The following is a 19,259-nucleotide window of genomic DNA, read 5'->3' as shown; positions in this document are numbered from 1 at the left end:
TGTGTGGGTATTAGGTTGGAGTACAGAGAGGGAGCACAAAGGAGGTTTACAAGAATGATCCTGGAGCTCAGGGATTACATTCTGAGGGGACACTCGACAAATGAGGCCGTTTTCCTCCAGAGTTGAGAAAGTTAAGGGGTGATCTGATCAAAGCCTTCAAGGTATAAACAGAATGAGACAGGATCGATCAAGATCAACGATTCCCACTGGTTGGAGATTCTAGACCGAGAGGGAGCAGAGTCTGAGAATGAGGGCCCAGAGTGTTCAGGAGAGATGGTAGGAAGCACTTTGACACACACAGGGTGGGAGAGGTTTGGGACTCTCTTCCACAAACAGCAGTGGATGCTGGATCAGTCGTTCAGGTTAAATCAGAGAGAGATACATGTTTGTTCAGTGAAGATATTGAGGGATATGGGCCAAAGGAAGGAATGTGGAGTTAGGCCACAGATTAGTCATGATCCCATTGAATGATGGAACAGGCTCGAGGGGCTGAATGGCCTCCTCCTGTTCCTATGTTCCAAAATAACGATCCTCCTGCACTTTCCCTATCAACCCCTCCCAGGGCAGGGACAGGATGGGGTTAGATACGCAGTAAAGCTCCCTTTTCTGTATCACCATCAACCCTTCCCAGGGTAGGGTCGGAACAGGGTTAGATACAGAGTAAAGCTCCCCCTACACTGTCCCCATCAACCCATCCCAGGATTGTTTAATGGAGCTTTAATATTTGAAAATGCTTCTATTATTCTGTCATTCACTGTCCCTCAGTAACTGTGTGCGCGTTCGTTCGTGCGTGCATATGTGAGAGACTGAGAGAGAGAAACGGAGACAGAGACCAGGGCCCTGCATTACTGGGTCAGGTAGTGTTGTGGAGAAACTATAGAGAACCACCAGGAGACGCAGAGAGTTCTTCAAGAAATAAGTCTTTTATTTGCAAACAAAAAACCGTGACACTGAGAAAGCAGATTCTCGAATGCCCCCGATCCTCAGGGTCCGTGGATTTTTATATCATTTTTGATCATGTTTCTGTGAGCTTGTCAGCATGACCAACTATCTTAATCAAAGTATCTCACTCCAGCTCCACAATAAACCAGTGATGTTAGTTCCCATTACCTCTTTAGTTGTACATTCTACTTGATGTTATTCTAATGTCATGATTAGATATTTATTGCGAACTCTGCTGCAGTGATCTTCCATTGCAGACTAACCTGTCATGATAGATATTTAGCTATTCCATCTATTACAATAGTCTCCTGTCTCAAGCTGACTCGACTAACTATTAGTTAGATATTTTAATGTCATGTCCCAAATATTTCCGGTCCCAATCCTGTCATAATAACACTTACCAGAGAAACTTGCTTTATTCCTAGTGTTATCTCATCTGGCCATAGTGACCCTTCAGCCTTAACCTTACTCTGCTAATGGGTGTAAGAATGTTCCACTATGGTTATCCCATCCTGCCCCTGCATTCCACAGACCACAGATTCCCAGTGGTCTTCATGCTTTAACCCTTCCTATGCTTTCATGGTCTTTATTTTCCATCGACCTCACTCCAACAACAATACCATTTATTAGTTAAACAGGATGGAAGACAGCATCAATTCTCAGGAAGTGTTTTACTGTTTCTGTTTTTGTTAAAACACTTGGGCGGTGTGCTGGCTCAGTCAGGAGACTGTCTGTGTGGTGTTTGCACCTTCACCCCGTGTCTGCGTGGGTTTCCTCCGGGTGCTCCGGTTTCCTCCCACAGTCCAAAGATGTGTAGGTCAGGTGAATTGGTCATGCTCAATTGCCCGTAGTGTTCGGTACATTAGTCAGAGGGAAATTGGCCTGGGTGGGTTACTCTCTGGAGGGTCGGTGTGGATTGTTTCCACACTGTCGGGAATCTAATCTATTTATGACATAACATCATACATAGTAATCTGAGATTGACCAGGTTCTGAATTTATTGTTACAATGGTTAAAGACTGTCACCTATATGCCCATCTCTCGTCAACTGGTCTGTTGAATTTCCCTCATGTTTTGCTCGATATACCAAGTGGGAAGTTGCTCAGTGACATCTTAATTAGGTTACTCCGAAGTCCAAGCCCTCAAACAATAAAGTGCTCCTTTGAGATTAAATTTAAAGGTGTTTCTCTGCAAATGGCCAGACTCAAAATGATCACAGCAGATTCAGCCTTCACTTCACAGCAAGGTATCATCTTCCTTTAAATGGGAATATACATCATCTTAAAAGCTAAGGAAATAATTGTGACTTTAAATAAATACTTCCAGTAACTAACATAATCCAATAAATATTGCATACCTTTTGATATTTTTTACTGGAACTGTTAAGCTCAGACTATTATAAAGTTGTTTAAAACATAAGGAACTACAACTACATTAACATTGAAATGACTAATGTGGACTATTAGACCACTCACAACATTCTTAAGCAGGCAGCCCAGAGCATAACATTGCAGTTTGTTTCGATAAGTGTACAGTGAAAATTACCTGGAATAAAATAGCTCGGTTGCCGACTAGATTTTAAACAGGCACAATCATTACTCACAAAATTACACAAAGAACAAAGAACCCCTACAGAACCCCACCTATCCAGCTAGACGTAATTATGCTGTTCCGAGTACATCAGTTCCAATGTTAAACACCAGTATCAATGCTTCAAGTTGAAGTTGGAGGGCAGAAAAGAGAGTTTCTACACAACTCCCTGTTGAACTTTGCAAACCTGTTCAGCTTAGCTCAGCTAAAGAGCTGACCACTGCCCTTTGATTATGTCGGTGAGTTGTCAAGCACGATCACTTTGGCCTGAAGGCTCATCTGTTTACATGTCAACAAAAGGCCTCTTCAAATCCTTTTTATCTCTGTACCACACCAGACTGATCGGAACCTGCACCCCCCCCCCCCCCCCTCCACCCCCAACAAAAAATCAAGGACAGAGTCTCCTTGAGCCAAGGAACAGCTTTCAGATAAAAATGGACGAGTTTTGTGACACTAAAGAAAGTCCACATTTTTGTTTCAAATGCAATCCCACTGTCTCTGATTACAGATAGTAGCTTTAATTTGGACCCTTGCCAAGTCTAACCTCAATCCTCCAATGTGTAGTCAGCAAACAATCAAACTGCAAGGTCTTGCTTCTTTCAGCAGAAGGACTGCAGTAGTTATTGGGGAGACAGACAGAGGAAGCCGAATCCAGACTGATTAATTCACCAGACTTGGTGCAGTTAATATACTGGTGCAATTATTTTCTGCTCACAACATTTAAAATTCAGTCCTCAGTTATAACTATGTGATCTTTGTTCTATTTATTCAGTCTCATTCAACGATGCATGGTTCATCGCAGCTTCCCCCAACAATTGGGATACAATGTCAGGACAATAAACTTTCCCAAAGTTATTAAGGTTCGAGGGAATGCAGTGAATTGTCACTTTGTTTCAGCACCTGTCAACACAAGTTGTCACCTGCTCCTTTTTCAAATGCACACACTTTTGTTCCACACACAAATCTCTTCACATCACCAAAATCATTTTTCTTGTTTCATATTATCTATTTTTTAAAAATATTACACATTCTGGACAAGATGGATATTGGCCTGCATTGATGCAGCAATATTCTATAATTTAAAACCAGCTTTCAGGGGAATATCAATACTGGTTTGAACTCACACCAAGCATAGCACAATAGTGTCTGCTGTTCAAATTTTTTTTAAATCCTGCGCTAACATGCCTCAGCAATGTGTAACTTTTCCACTGTCTTGTGGACTCTAGTGAGACCGTCAATCAAGGAGTATACAGTGGGATTTAGGTAAAGTATTGTTACTTCTGCAATCATAATTACTTGAGCAAGGTAAATACACTCACACCAGTGGAGAATTGTTTCAACCAAGAGCTGAGTTCACAAGAATGAAAACTATGTGAAGGAAATATATAATTGTTTTTGTATTATCTCAGATGTGCATACAAGAATGAAACATGCCTGTAAACAATGGTAGATGTTATAGACAAATAGATAAGGTGCTGTGAGGGTGGAGGTTAAGCCAGATATGCCTGTACAAACAGTAGTTCGAAGCATCTGTTTCCCACTTCTGTAAAAACAAAAACAAACCCCAATTATAGGGTCATAGAGCTCAATATGGATGAGGAATGGGAGGAAATGTTACAAGGGAAACAGATGGCAGTGAAGGAGGATATACCTAACAATGGGCCGCAGCAGGATGTGGTGAAATGGCCAAGCAAGACTTCTACTTTGTTATGTACAAGGCTGGATACGGCAAGAGATAAACAACAGTAATGGGCACCGGGTTGGGAGGAGTGAATCCTATATAAGATATGGACTTGCAAAACTCTGGGTGCCTTACTGCAGGCACCACACTTGCAAGTGTATCATAAACAATAGTGATTGCTTCAGATCTTGTCTCAGACTGAAATTATTGAAGTGCATGAGCTTTGTTTCTCAAAACTGGGGGTTCATCCGGGATATTCTTCCATCGCCGGGGGAGTGGCTGGCCCTGGACACTGGGAAGATGCGTCCTGTTCCCGATTGAGGAGCGGTCTCGTGTCCCAGTTTGGTCCACTCCCTTGGGCGACTGGTACGAATCCCACAAGAGAGACATCTGAATCAGACGGTGAAAGGAGGTCGATAGAAAATACAGAAAATGGGGCCAGGCAACTCTGCACAGACCAAGGTAAGAAAACTGACTTTTAAGTGTTGTCTTGGTGGCCGCGAAAAGGGGTATTTAATCGCTGAGGGACTGGCGAGGGCCCTGAGAAATGGGGGGCAGGCAGAGTAAGTCAAACTGTGACAAAGTAAAGGAATAAAAAGTCCCTGCTAACATTCCTCCAGAAACAACGTTGGGAAGGATGTTGCGGGAATGGACAAGTAAAACTTGTACAAGGGAAAAAGATAAAAACAAAATGATGAAATATTGTTGTTTTTTATGGACCAAAGAACCAATCCTTCGTCCAGCTGTCTTCTGGCCAAAGTACAGTTCGGACGAGGATTGGGTCTGTCAGTATTTAGATTTGTATGTGAATAAAAAACAACCTTTTAGTCAAGAGGAGGCAGACTATGCGTCTTGTTGGAAGGGCAGTTTGGGAATGATGGTAGTAAAGACAAGGGATTCCCCCTCTGCCCCACCCAGTCTCTGGGATCCTCTTGCCTGCTTCCCCCCGCTCCCCCCCCCGTACCATAAAATCAAATTAGGTGGAAATGGAGGAGGAGGAGGAGAGACAGATAGATGGGGACAGGGAACGGATGACCCACAAGAGGAGGAAGAAGGGGCGGTGGACGGAGATGTTTTTGTCCCAGACCCTCAATCCTCAACGAAAGAAAAGGAAGATAAAGTAGATGTTGAGGATTCCTCTGGAGGATCTAAACGAAAGCCTAGGGGAGGAAAACAAAAAAAGGGGAAGAACGTAAAGAGTTATCCCCTTCGGGAGGTACCAGTAGGGGACAAAGAGATTGGGTTTGTAAGTGCCCCCTTCACCAGTGGGGAGGTCAGAACATTTAAAAAGGAGATTAAGGTCCTGGTTGAGGATCCGGTAGGGTTGTCTGAACAAATTGATCAATTCTTGGGGCCCAGTCTGTGTACATGGACAGAGTTAATGTCTATTTTGAATACACTATTTACTGGAGAAGAAAGGGGACTTATTCGAGGAGCATCCATTAAAATATGGGACAGGGAACATCCCACTGGGGACAGGGAGAGACGAAGTTTCCCCTCAGAGACCCCCAGTGGGACAATTAAAACCCGGATCATAGAGAAGAAATAAGGGAATTGAAAGACCTGATTCTAAAAGGAATAAGAGAGGCAGTTCCAAAGTCACAGAATTTGACTAAAGCCTTTGAAGTTAGCCAGGAGAAAGATGAAACTCCCTCAGCTTTCCTGCCAAGATTACGAGACTCAATGTGGAAATAGTCTGGAATGAACCCTGAGGACCCAGTGGCACAGGGTCTTTTGAAAGTACATTTTGTGACAAAGGCATGGCCAGACATACAGAGAAAGATACAGAAGATAGAAGGGTGGAGTGAAAAACCATGAGATGAATTATTAAGAGAGGCACAGAAAGTGTTTGTAAAGAGAGAGGATGAGAGACAGAAACAGAAGGTGAAAATGATGGGAGCTACGGTTGGTGAGGTAGTTAAGAAAAGAATGGAACCAATAGTGAGCAACTGGAGGGTGGGTGGCAGCAGGTAGGACAGAGAGGGAGAGGGAGAGGGAGAGGGAGAGGACAAGGGGGAGAGGGAGAGGGAGAGGACAAGGGGGAGAGGACAAAGGGGAGAGGGAGAGGGAGAGGACAAGGGGGAGAGGGAGAGGGAGAGGACAAGGGGGAGAGGGAGAGGGAGAGGACAAGGGGGAGAGGGAGGGGGAGAGGGAGAGGACAAGGGGGAGCATTTGATAGAGGGTTCGGGTGACAGGGGCAGAGATGGAGGTCTCCACAGGCAGGATGCTATTATTGTGGAAAGATAGGGCACTTTAAGCGGGAGTGTCCTGATGTACAAAGGGAAGAAAGGGCAATTCCGCTTATGAATTTTGATGAAGAATAGGGGTGTCAGGGGTTCCTGCCCTCGGGGGCCCACCAGGAACCCTTGATAAACCTGAAGGTGGGACTCTGTAGGGAAGAGGTAGTCTTCCTCATAGATACGGGGGCAGCACGGTCATCGCTGAATTTTAAACCAAAGAAAGTAGGAATGTCGACATGGTCAATTACTGTTTAGGGGGTAAAAAGGGGAAGGATTTACTGTTCCAGTATTTGAACCTATGATGATAGAAGATCCTAAGGATAGGATCACAGGGGAACTGCTGTATATCCCTGATAAAGGAAGTAACTTATTAGGGAGAGATTTAATTATCCTCTTAGAACTGGGGATTGGAATTCAGGAAAAAGAATTAGTTGTACAAATGGCAATGTTGACAGAGGATGTGGAGAGAGAGAGATAGACCCTATTGTATGGGCTAGAGAAGGGAATTGTGGAAAACTACAGATTCCTCCCCTAGAAATAAGTTTGAAAAGGAAAGGGGACGTTGTCTGTGATGACAATATCCCATTTCCATCGAAGGTAAACGAGGACTGCAGCCAGTAATTGAGGGATTGATTAGAGATGGACTGTTGGAGCCATGTATGTCTCCTTATAATACCCCAATCCTACCAGTGCGGAAATCCGATGGAACTTATTGATTGGTGCAGGATTTGAGAACATTAAATCGAATAGTACAGATCAGGTACCCAGTGGTGCCAAACCCCTATACCTTATTAAGTGAGATCCCTCATGACCACAAATGGTTTAGTGTGATAGATTTAAAGGATGCCTTTTGGGCTTGGCCCTTGGCAGAGGAAAGGAGGAGTTTGTTTACCTTTGAATGGGAAGATCCCAAGACAGGACAGAAACAGCAATACCGGTGGGCCGTGCACCCCCAGGGGTTTACGGTCTCCCTGAGTTTATTTAGACAGATGTTAGAACAAATATTGGAGAAATTTAGCAGCCCCAAGGGGACTCCCTGTTGCAGGATGTAGACGACCTCTTAGTAACAGGAAAAAGAAGAGAAAATCAGTAGAAGCCACTAACAAATTATTGAATTTCCTGGGTCAGCAGGGACTGAGGGTATCTAAGAACAAACTACAATATGTGGAGCAAGAAGTGAAATACTTGGGACATTTAGTTAGTGAGGGAAAGCGAAAGATAAGCCCGGAACGGATCGAGGGAATAGTGGGGATTCCACTGCCCAGGACTAAACGGGAGTTATGTAAATTTTTGGGTCTAACGGGATATTGCAGATTGTGGATTGATTCCTATGGACAAAAGACTAAGAAATTATATCTCAAACTATTAGAGGGGGAACCAAAATGTCTGAGTTGGGATGATGAGGGAAAAGAACGAGTTGAGGAACTCAAAAGAGATCTGATCCATGCCCCCGAGTCAGCCTTACCTTCTCTAGATAAACCTTTCCACCTCTTTGTTACCGTAGATAAGGGAGCGGCTCTGGGAGTATTGACCCAGAGGTGGGGAGGAATGAGACAAACAGGAGCATATCTTTCGAAGCTATTGGATCCAGTATCCCGGGGGTGGGCTGAGTGTGTGCAGGCTGTGGCTGCCACTGCACTGTTGGTGGAGGGAAAGCAGAAAGCTTACATTTGGGGGAGCCCTAATAGTAAGTACCCCACACCAAGTGAGAACGATCCTAAACCAAAAAGCTGGGCGATGGTTGACAGACTCGCGGATTCTGAAATATGACGCAATATTAATCGAAAAGGATGATCTAGTGTTGGTCACTGACAATTGTTTAAATCCAGCTGCCTTTCTTTGGAAAGGGGAAGGAGACTCTCCTCAGAATCCAGGGCACGACTGCCTTGACATTATAGAATACCAAACTAAGGTCCACATGGACCTGAGAGATGTTCCACTTCATGCAGGAGCCCCACATTTTATAGACAGATCATCCCGGGTGACTGAAGGGAAAAGACATAATGGGTATGCAGTCGTAGACGGGATGGAAGGTAGTGTGGTGGAGGCAGGAAGGTTGCCAAATGGGTGGTCAGCTCAGACCTGCGAACTCTATGCATTGGAAAGAGCCCTTAGGGCATTAGAAAATAAAGAGGGAACAGTATACACTGACTCTAAATATGTATTTGGTGTTGGCACGTTCGGAAAGATATGGCAGGAAAGAGGACTGATCAATAGCCGGGGGAAGGAATTAGTATACGAGGAGTTGATTAAATGGGTCTTGAAGTCCCTATTACTCCCCCGAGAAATAGCAGTAGTGCATGGAAATGGTCATCAGAAAGGAAATGAACCTGAAGTTAGGGGAAATAGATTAGCCGATGAAGTGGCTAAGGAAGCAGCCCTGAACCCACAAGAAGTGGTGATCCATTCCCTAATACCTACTGTCCCAGGTCCTAGGGAAGCTCCTATATTTACTGAAAGAGAGGAAAATAATTGAGAGATTTAGGGGCTGTAAAAACAGCAGACGGGCATTGGAGGTTACCTGATGGAAGGGAAATGTTAAACAAAATGATGATGTGAGAGATTATGGCTGTCCTACACCAAGGCAGCCATTGGGGAGTACAAGCAATGTGTGATTTAGTTCTTAGGGAATATGGATGGAAAGGAATATATACAATTGTTAAACAAATATGTGAGGGATGTATCATATGCAGAAAGGTAAATAAGAAAGTCTTGAGAAAACAGACCCCGGGAGGAAGAGACCCAGGATTGAGACCCTTCCAGAGTATACAAGTAGATTATACTGAACTACCCAGAGTAGGAAGACTAAAATATATACTGGTTATAGTAGATCATCGATCTGGTTGGGTTGAAGCATACCCCCGAGCTACTGCCACTGCGAGTGGGGTGTCTAAAACAATATTAGAGAACATAATTCCCCGATATGGGCTAGTGAACCGTATAGATTCCAACCAAGGAACTCATTTTACCTCTAAAATGTTACAGGGGGTAATGAAAGGGTTGGGAATTTCCTGGGAGTTCCATACTCCATGGCACCCGCCATCATCAGGAAGGGTTGAGAGAATGAACCAAACACTCAAACGACAGCTCGCTAAATTGATAATAGAAACCAGACTCCCTTGGACTAAATGTTTACCTATAACTCTCTTGTGAGTACTGAACAGCCCCAAGGAAAGATTTGGGACTATCCCCCTATGAAATCTTATTTGGATTACCTTATCTGGGAACGAATGGGGAATTGCCACTTCCCGAAACTAAAGACTTGTTCTTAAAGAAATATACACTGGGCTTGTCCGCCTCTTTGTCTCTCCTCAGGAAACAGGGTTTATTGGCACAGACTCCACCCCTTGAATTCACCGTTCATCCCATCCGGCCGGGAGATTGGGTCTCAGTAAAATCATGGACAGAGACTAAATTACAGCCGGACTGGGAAGGGCCGTACCAGGCTCTTTTGACGACCAAAACGGCAATAAGGACGGTGGGGAAAGGCTGGACTCACTACACTCGGATCAAAGGGCCAGTGGAAGCTGCAGTTGGGGAAGAAGTCTGGACAGTCAAATCAACGCAAGACCCACTGAAACTCAGACTAAAGAGACTTTGAGTAACTGATTATACAGTGGTGATGCGAGCGCGGGATTATTTCTGTAAGATTGTATATTAAGTCTTTTGGTGCTTCAGCACGATTTTTAGAATGCTGGAGATGTTTAGAGTTATGATGCTAGCTCTCTTATTATTGGGATTTTGTCAAATATCATTTTCATATGTATTATTAACAGTCCCTGAGTCTGATAATCCACAAGTAATAGACGCTGATGTATGCAGCTTAAATTGTGGGGATGTAGATAATCAGAGACAGTCCCACAGCTCTGAGATACATCTTAATCCTCTGGGGATGGCCTTGGGGATGGTACTGGGTATAATGGTCTCGTCACTGTACACTGGGCCCCCTTCCGACCAGCTCACGATTGTCCCGATAAAAAGTGTAACCCAATATACTTAATGACAAAGAAAACCACATGGCACGAATCAATTCTGGGGGTGGGGGGGTGGGGGGGCACCTATCAGGTCCAATGAAATTAAACATTTGGGATAGAGATGAAAACAAACGGGAATGATTTCTTGGGCTGTTGTTTTTGAATAGTGTAGGACAGGTGGAAATGGGCAGAACTACTGGATAATAAGATATAACCTTTCACCCTTCCCGATGACCCTAAAGTATTGAAAATTATAGAGGTAAAGGACTTCAAACAGACCATGGAACTAGAAACTGGGTTTGGGGATGTAAATGCCTGGGTTGAATGGGTAAAGTATCCTGTAAAAAGTCTGAACAAGACCAATTGTTATGCATGTGCCTCTGGTCGGACAGTGACCCAGGGGGTTCCCTTTCCACTCGGGTGGAAGGGAGACAGGAAGGGCATGGAATGTATGATAGCCCTGTATCAGGATGAGACTGCATGGAATGATAGGAACTGTACCTCCCTATCTCTGATGTTCCCTCCCTTGGAGAAGAAAGACTCAAAACCCCCACCCCCCCCACGTTTCCAGCCACAGTCGGAAATCACACGTGGTGTGTGCGTAGACGAGGTACAAATCGGTCTGGAGACTTTGGGGGAGCTGAAATTATGTACAGAGACTAAGAATGTCACCGAAACGGAGAAGGGAGGGAACTACTCAGCACTGAAGGTTCCCCGAGTGGCTCTGTGGTGGGACTGTGGAGGCAAAATATAGAGACCCACCCTCCCTCCAGATTGGAGAGGGATATGTGCAATTGTACAATTGGCAATTCCATTTACCCTGGCATTTGAGAAGGAAAAGCTAGTAGGGAAAAAGGGAAGGGGTAAGAGATCACTGTTAGACACTTCTTTCGATGACAGGATTTATCTCGATTCTGTAGGAGTCCCTCGGTGGGGGTACCTGATGAGTTCAAGGCTCGTACCCAGATTGCAGCAGGCTTTGAGTCAGCTCTCTTCTGGTGGGTAACAATTAATAAAAATATAGATTGGATAAATTACATTTTCTATAATCAACAGTGATTTATAAATTATACAAGAGATGTGGTTAAAGGAATATCAGACCAGCTTGATGTGACAAGTGGGATGGCATGGGAAAACAGAATGGCCCTTGAGATGATTCTAGCGGGAAAAGGGGGTGTGTGTGTGTGATGTTAGGAGGAAGCTGGTGTACCTTTATTCCTAATAACACTGTGCCTGATGGTTCATTCACTCGGGCCTTAAGGGGATTGACTCCCTTAGCAGAGGAACTGGCTGAGAATTCGGGAGTAGACACAGCTCTCACAGGATGGCTTGAATCCTGGTTTGGAAAATGGAAGGGGGTGGTGGTTTCTATCCTTACTTCCCTGACAGTAGTAGCCGGGGTGTTGGTGGCCACTGGCTGTTGTATCATACCCTGTATACGAGGACTCACCCAAAGACTGATTGAAACAGCCTTGATGAAACAGATGCCCCTAAAAGGGAGTCAGGCAGAGGAACTTTATTGACTAAATAATGAGGGGATGAGTGAGACCAAGATGGATGAAATCTCCAGAATGATGCTTGTGAATTTTGGGGGCGATGCTTAAAAGAAAAATTGCAGAAGGTAACAAATGGTAATTAAAGAAAAAGGGGAAATTATGGGATGTGGGAAAACTAGTGTTATTTCTGCAATTCCATTTACTTATACAAAGTAAATGAACTCACACCAGTGTGTAATTGTTTTAGCCAAGAGCTGAGTCAACAAGAATGGAAACTATGTGGAGTAAATACATAATTGTTCTTATATTAGCTAAAATTGTGTGCAAGAATGAAACGTGACTGCAAAACAATGGTAGATATTACAGGGGAATAGATAAGATGCTGTGAGGGGAGGAAGTTAAGCTAGATACGCCTGTACAAACAGGAGGTATAAACATCTGTTTCCCACTTTTACAGAGACACAGGAACAAACCCCAATTAAAAGGGTCATAAGGATCAGGGGAAGGTACAGATGGAGGGAGTAGATAATGGTGAAGAAAGAATATGCCGAACAATGACCTACAGCAGGATGAGGTCAAATGGCCTGAGGCCAGAAATAAGCATTTTGTCACAGACAAGGCCGGATAAGGCAAGAGATAAACAGGAGTAATGGGGGCCGGTCTTAGGGAAGTGGAAGATGTAAACAGGGGAGGAGCAATGAAAAACAAAAGAAACCAAATTATATAAATATTGTGTATGAATTGAATTTGGGATGTGTATATGTCCCTTGCCTTGTAGACACTGGACATCACGCCCTCTTGCAAGAGTAAAATAAAGGACACTACTGATTCAGATTTTGTCTCGGACTGCAATTATTGAAGTGTGTGAGCTTTGTTTCTCATAGTTCCAGACCCTAACCACTGGATTAATCCGGCCAACCCCACACTGTCAGGCACTGTGTTCCAGACCCTAACCCCTGGATTAATCTGGCCTATCCCACTTTCTCAGGCACTGTGTTCCAGACCCTAACCACTGGATTAACCCGGCCAACCCCACATTCTCTGGCACTGTATTCCAACGCTAAACCCTGGATTAATCCAACCTATCCCACTCTCTCAGGCACTGTCTTCTCAACCCTAACCATTGGATTAATCCAGCACACCCACACTCGCAGACACCGCATTCCAGAACCTACGTCCTGGATTAATCCGGCCTATCCCAAACATTCTCAGACACTGTGTTCCAGACCCTAGCCCCTGGATTAATCCGGCCTATCCCACAATCTCAGACATTGTATTCCAGAATGTAACCCCTGGATTGACCGGACCTATCCCACAGTCTCAGACACTGTATTCCAGACACTAACCCCTGGATTAATCCGACCAAACCCACATTCTCAAGCACTATGTTCCAGATCCTAACTCCTGGATTAATCCGACCTATCCCACTCTCTCAGGAACTGTGTTCCAGTCCCTAACTCATGGATTAGTCCGGCCTATCCCACTCTCTCAGGCACTGTGTTCCAGACTCTATTCCCTGTATTAATCCTGCCTATCCTACTCTCTCAGGCACTTTGTTGCAGACACTAAACTCTGGATTAATCTGGCCTATCCAACAATGTCAGACACTCTGTTCCAGTCCCTAACCCCTGGATTAATCCAGCCTACTCCACTCTCTCATGCACTGTGTTCCAGATCCTAACCACTGGATTAATCCGGCCTATCCCACTCTCTCAGGCACTGTGTTCCAGACTCTAACCCCATGATTAATCCGACCAATCACACACACTCAGACATTGTATTCCAGAATGTAACCCCTGGATTGACCGGGCCTATCCCACACTCTCAGACATTGTATTCCAGACACTAACCCCTGGATTAATCTGGCCTATCCCACACTCTCAGACACTGTGTTCTTGGACCTAACCCCTGGATTAATCTGGCCTATCCCACACTCTCAGACACTGTGTTCTACGACCTAACCCCTGGATTAATCTGGCCTATCACACACTGTCAGACACTGTTCCAGACCCTAACCCCTGGATTGACCCGGCCTCCAACACACTCTTAGACACTGTGTTTCAGATCTAATCCCTGGATTTTGTGGCCTCCCCCAGACTCTCAGGCACTGTGTTCGAGACCCTAAACCCAGGATTAATCTGGCTCATTCCACACTCTGATGCACTGTGATGCAGACTCTAACCCCTGGATTAATCCGGCTTATCCCACAGTCTCAGACATTGTATTCCAGACACTAACCATTGGATTGACCCGGTCTACCCCACACTCTCAGACACTGTGTTCCAGACCCTAATGCCTGGATTAATCCGGCCTATCCCACACTCCCAGGTACTTTGTTCCAGACTCTAACCCCGAGATTGAATCGGCCTTCCCCACACTTTCTGGAACTTTGTGCCAGACCCTAACCCCAGGATTAATCCTGCCTATCCTACTCCCGCACTGTATTCCAGACACTAACCCCTGGATTAATCCGGCCTACGCCACTCTCTCAGGCACTGTGTTCAACACACTAAGCCCTGGAGTAATCCAGTCTATCCCACATTTACAGGCACTGTATTCCAGACACTAACCCCAGGATTGACCCGGCCTATCCCACACTCTTAGACACTGTGTTCCAGACCCTAACTCATGCATTAACCCAGCCTATCCCACACTCTCAAATGCTGTGTTCCAGACCTTAACACCTGGATTAATCCGGCCTATCCCTCACGCTCAGACATTCTGTTCCAGTCCCTAACCCCTGGATTAATTCGACCACTCCCACACTCTCAAGCACTATGTTCCAGTCCCTAACCCCTGGATTGATCCGACCTATCCCACTCTCTCAAACACTGCGTTCCAGACTCTAACTCCTGGAATATTCCGGCCTATCCCACACTCACACACTGTGTTCCAGACGCTAACCCCTGTATTAATCCGGTCTATCCCATAAACTCAGACAATGTATTCCCGACCCTAACCCCTGGATTGACCCGGCCACCCCAAACTCTCTGACACTGTGTTCCAGACCCTAACCCCTGGATTGACCCGGCCACCCCAAACTCTCTGACACTGTGTTCCAGACCCTAACCCCTGGATTAATCTGGCCTATCCCACGCTCGCAGACACTATGTTCCAGACCCTAACCCTTGGATTGAATCTGCCTTCCCCACACTCTCCGGCACTTTGTTCCAGTCTCTCACCCCTGGATTAATCCGGCCTATCCCACATTCTCAGGCACTGTGTTCCAGACCCTAACCCCTGGATTATTCCAGCCTATCACACACTCTCAAGCACTGTGTTCCAGACACTAACCCCTGTTTTAATCCCTCCTGTCCCTCTCTCTCAGGCACTGTGTGCCAGACTCTTAAAGCCTGGATTAATCCGGCCTATCCGACATTGTCAGGCACTGTGTTCCAGACCGTAACCCCTGGATTAATCCGGCCTATCTCACATTCTCAGGCAATGTATTCCAAACCCTAAACCCTGGATAAATCTGGCCTCCCCCATACTCTCAGATATTGTATACCAGAGCCTAACCCCTGGATTAATCCGGCCAATCCCACACTCTCAGACACTGTGTTCCATGCCCTAAAACCTGGATTAATCTGGCCTCCCCCATACTCTCAGATATTGTATACCAGACCCTAACCCTTGGATTAATCCGGCCTATCCCACGCTCGCAGACACTATGTTCCAGACCCTAACCCTTGGATTGAATCTGCCTTCCCCACACTCTCCGGCACTTTGTTCCAGTCTCTCACCCCTGGATTAATCCGGCCGACCCCACACTCTCAGGCACTGTGTTCCAGACCCTAACCACTGGATTATTCCAGCCTATCCCACACTCTCAGACACTGTGTTCCAGGCCCTAAAACCTGGATTAATCCGGCCTATCCCACAATCTCAGACATTGTATTCCAGAATGGAACCCCTGGATTGACCGGACCTATCCCACACTCTCAGACACTGTATTCCAAACACTAACCCCTGGATTAATCCGGCCTATCCCACACTCTCAGACACTGTATTCCAGAAACTAACCCCTGGATTAATCCGACCAAACCCACACTCTCAAGCACTATGTTCCAGATCCTAACCCCTGGATTAATCCGACCTATCCCACTCTCTCAGGAACTGTGTTCCAGACACTAACTGCTGGATTAGTCCGGCCTATCCCACTCTCTCAGGCACTTTGTTGCAGACACTAAACTCTGGATTAATCCGGCCTATCCAACAATGTCAGACACTGTGTTCCTGTCCCTAACTCCTGGATTAATCCAGCCTATCCCACTCTCTCAGGCACTGTGTTCCAGACCCTAACCACTGGATTGACCCTGCCTATCCCACACCCTCGGGCACTGTGTACTGACCCTAACCCCTGGATTAATTTAGCCTAACCCACACTCTCTAAAAGTGTATTCCAGACAACAAACCCTGGATTAATCCGACCTATCCTACTCTCTCAAGCACTGCTTTCCAGACCCTAACTCCTGGAATATTCCGGCCTATCCCACACTCACACACTGTGTTCCAGACCCTAACCCATGGATTAATCCAGTCTATCCCTTAAACTCAGACATTGTATTCCAGATCCTAACCCCTGGATTGACCCGGCCACCCCAAATCTCTGACACGGTGTTCCAGACCCTAACCCATGGATTAATCCAGCCAATACACACTCTCAGGCACTGTGTTCCAGACCCTAACCCTTGGATTAATCTGGCCTATCCCACATTCTCAGACATTGTATTCCAGACCCTAACCCTTGGATTAATCTGGCCTATCCCACACTCTCAGACACTGTGTTCTAGGACCTAACCCCTGGATTAATCTGGCCTATCACACACTGTCAGACACTGTTCCAGACCCTAACCCCTGGATTGACCCGGCCTCCAACACACTCTTAGACACTGTGTTTCAGATCTAATCCCTGGATTTTGCGGCCTCCCCCAGACTCTCAGGCACTGTGTTCGAGACCCTAAACCCAGGATTAATCTGACCCATTCCACACTCTGAGGCACTGTGATGCAGACTCTAACCCCTGGATTAATCCGGCTTATCCCACAGTCTCAGACATTGTATTCCAGACACTAACCATTGGATTGACCCGGTCTATCCCACACTCTCAGACACTGTGTTCCAGACCCTAATGCCTGGATTAATCCGGCCTATCCCACACTCCCAGGTACTTTGTTCCAGACTCTAACCCCGAGATTGAATCGGCCTTCCCCACACTTTCCGGAACTTTGTGCCAGACCCTAACCCCAGGATTAATCCTGCCTATCCTACTCCCGCACTGTATTCCAGACACTAACCCCTGGATTAATCCGGCCTACGCCACTCTCTCAGGCACTGTGTTCAACACACTAAGCCCTGGAGTAATCCAGTCTATCCCACATTTACAGGCACTGTATTCCAGACACTAACCCCAGGATTGACCCGGCCTATCCCACACTCTTAGACACTGTGTTCCAGACCCTAACTCATGCATTAACCCAGCCTATCCCACACTCTCAAATGCTGTGTTCCAGACCTTAACACCTGGATTAATCCGGCCTATCCCTCACGCTCAGACATTCTGTTTCAGACCCTAACCCCTGGATTAATTCGACCACTCCCACACTCTCAAGCACTATGTTCCAGTCCCTAACCCCTGGATTGATCCGACCTATCCCACTCTCTCAAACACTGCGTTCCAGACCCGAACTCCTGGAATATTCCGGCCTATCCCACACTCACACACTGTGTTCCAGACGCTAACCCCTGTATTAATCCGGTCTATCCCATAAACTCAGACAATGTATTCCCGACCCTAACCCCTGGATTGACCCGGCCACCCCAAACTCTCTGACACTGTGTTCCAGACCCTAACCCCTGGATTGACCCGGCCACCCCAAACTCTCTGACACTGTGTTCCAGACCCTAACCCCTGGATTGACCCGGCCACCCTAAACTCTCTGACACTATGTTCCAGACCCTAACCCCTGGATTAATCTGGCCTATCCCACGCTCGCAGACACTATGTTCCAGACCCTAACCCTTGGATTGAATCTGCCTTCCCCACACTCTCCGGCACTTTGTTCCAGTCTCTCACCCCTGGATTAATCCGGCCGACCCCACACTCTCAGGCACTGTGTTCCAGACCCTAACCACTGGATTATTCCAGCCTATCCCACACTCTCAGACACTGTGTTCCAGGCCCTAAAACCTGGATTAATCCGGCCTATCCCACAATCTCAGACATTGTTTTCCAGAATGTAACCTCTGGATTGACCGGACCTATCCCACACTCTCAGACACTGTATTCCAAACACTAACCCCTGGATTAATCCGGCCTATCCCACACTCTCAGACACTGTATTCCAGAAACTAACCCCTGGATTAATCCGACCAAACCCACACTCTCAAGCACTATGTTCCAGATCCTAACCCCTGGATTAATCCGACCTATCCCACTCTCTCAGGAACTGTGTTCCAGACACTAACTGCTGGATTAGTCCGGCCTATCCCACACTCTCAGGCACAGTGTTCCAGACCCTATTTCCTGTATTAATCCGGCCTATCCCACTCTCTCCAACACTGTTTTCCAGAACCTAACCCTTGGATTAATCCAGCCTATCCCACTCTCTCAGGCACTGTGTTCCAGACTCTAACCCCTTGATTAATCCGACAAATCCCACACTCTCAGACATTTTGTTCCAGAATGTAACCCCTGGATTGACCGGGCCTATCCCACACTCTCAGACATTGTATTCCAGACCCTAACCCTTTGATTAATCTGGCCTATCCCACATTCTCAAACATTGTATTCCAGACCCTAACCCTTGGATTAATCTGGCCTATCCCACACTCTCAGACACTGTGTTCTACGACCTAACCCCTGGATTAATCTGGCCTATCACACACTGTCAGACACTGTTCCAGACCCTAACCCCTGGATTGACCCGGCCTCCAACACACTCTTAGACACTGTGTTTCAGATCTAATCCCTGGATTTTGCGGCCTCCCCCAGACTCTCAGGCACTGTGTTCGAGACCCTAACCCCTGGATTATTCCGGCCTCCCCCAGACTCTCAGGCACTGTGTTCGAGACCCTAAACCCAGGATTAATCCGGCCCATTCCACACTCTGATGCACTGTGATGCAGACCCTAACCCCTGGATTATTCCGGCCTCCCCCAGACTCTCAGGCACTGTGTTCGAGACCCTAAACCCAGGATTAATCCGGCCCATTCCACACTCTGATGCACTGTGATGCAGACCCTAACCCCTGGATTAATCCAGTTTATCCCACAGTCTCAGGGACTGTGTTCCAGACACTAACCATTGGATTGACCCGGTCTATCCCACACTCTC

Source organism: Chiloscyllium punctatum, chromosome 13, assembly GCF_047496795.1.
Source record: "Chiloscyllium punctatum isolate Juve2018m chromosome 13, sChiPun1.3, whole genome shotgun sequence".
In the NCBI taxonomy this organism is placed as follows: domain Eukaryota; kingdom Metazoa; phylum Chordata; class Chondrichthyes; order Orectolobiformes; family Hemiscylliidae; genus Chiloscyllium; species Chiloscyllium punctatum.
This window is presented reverse-complemented; position numbering follows the sequence as displayed.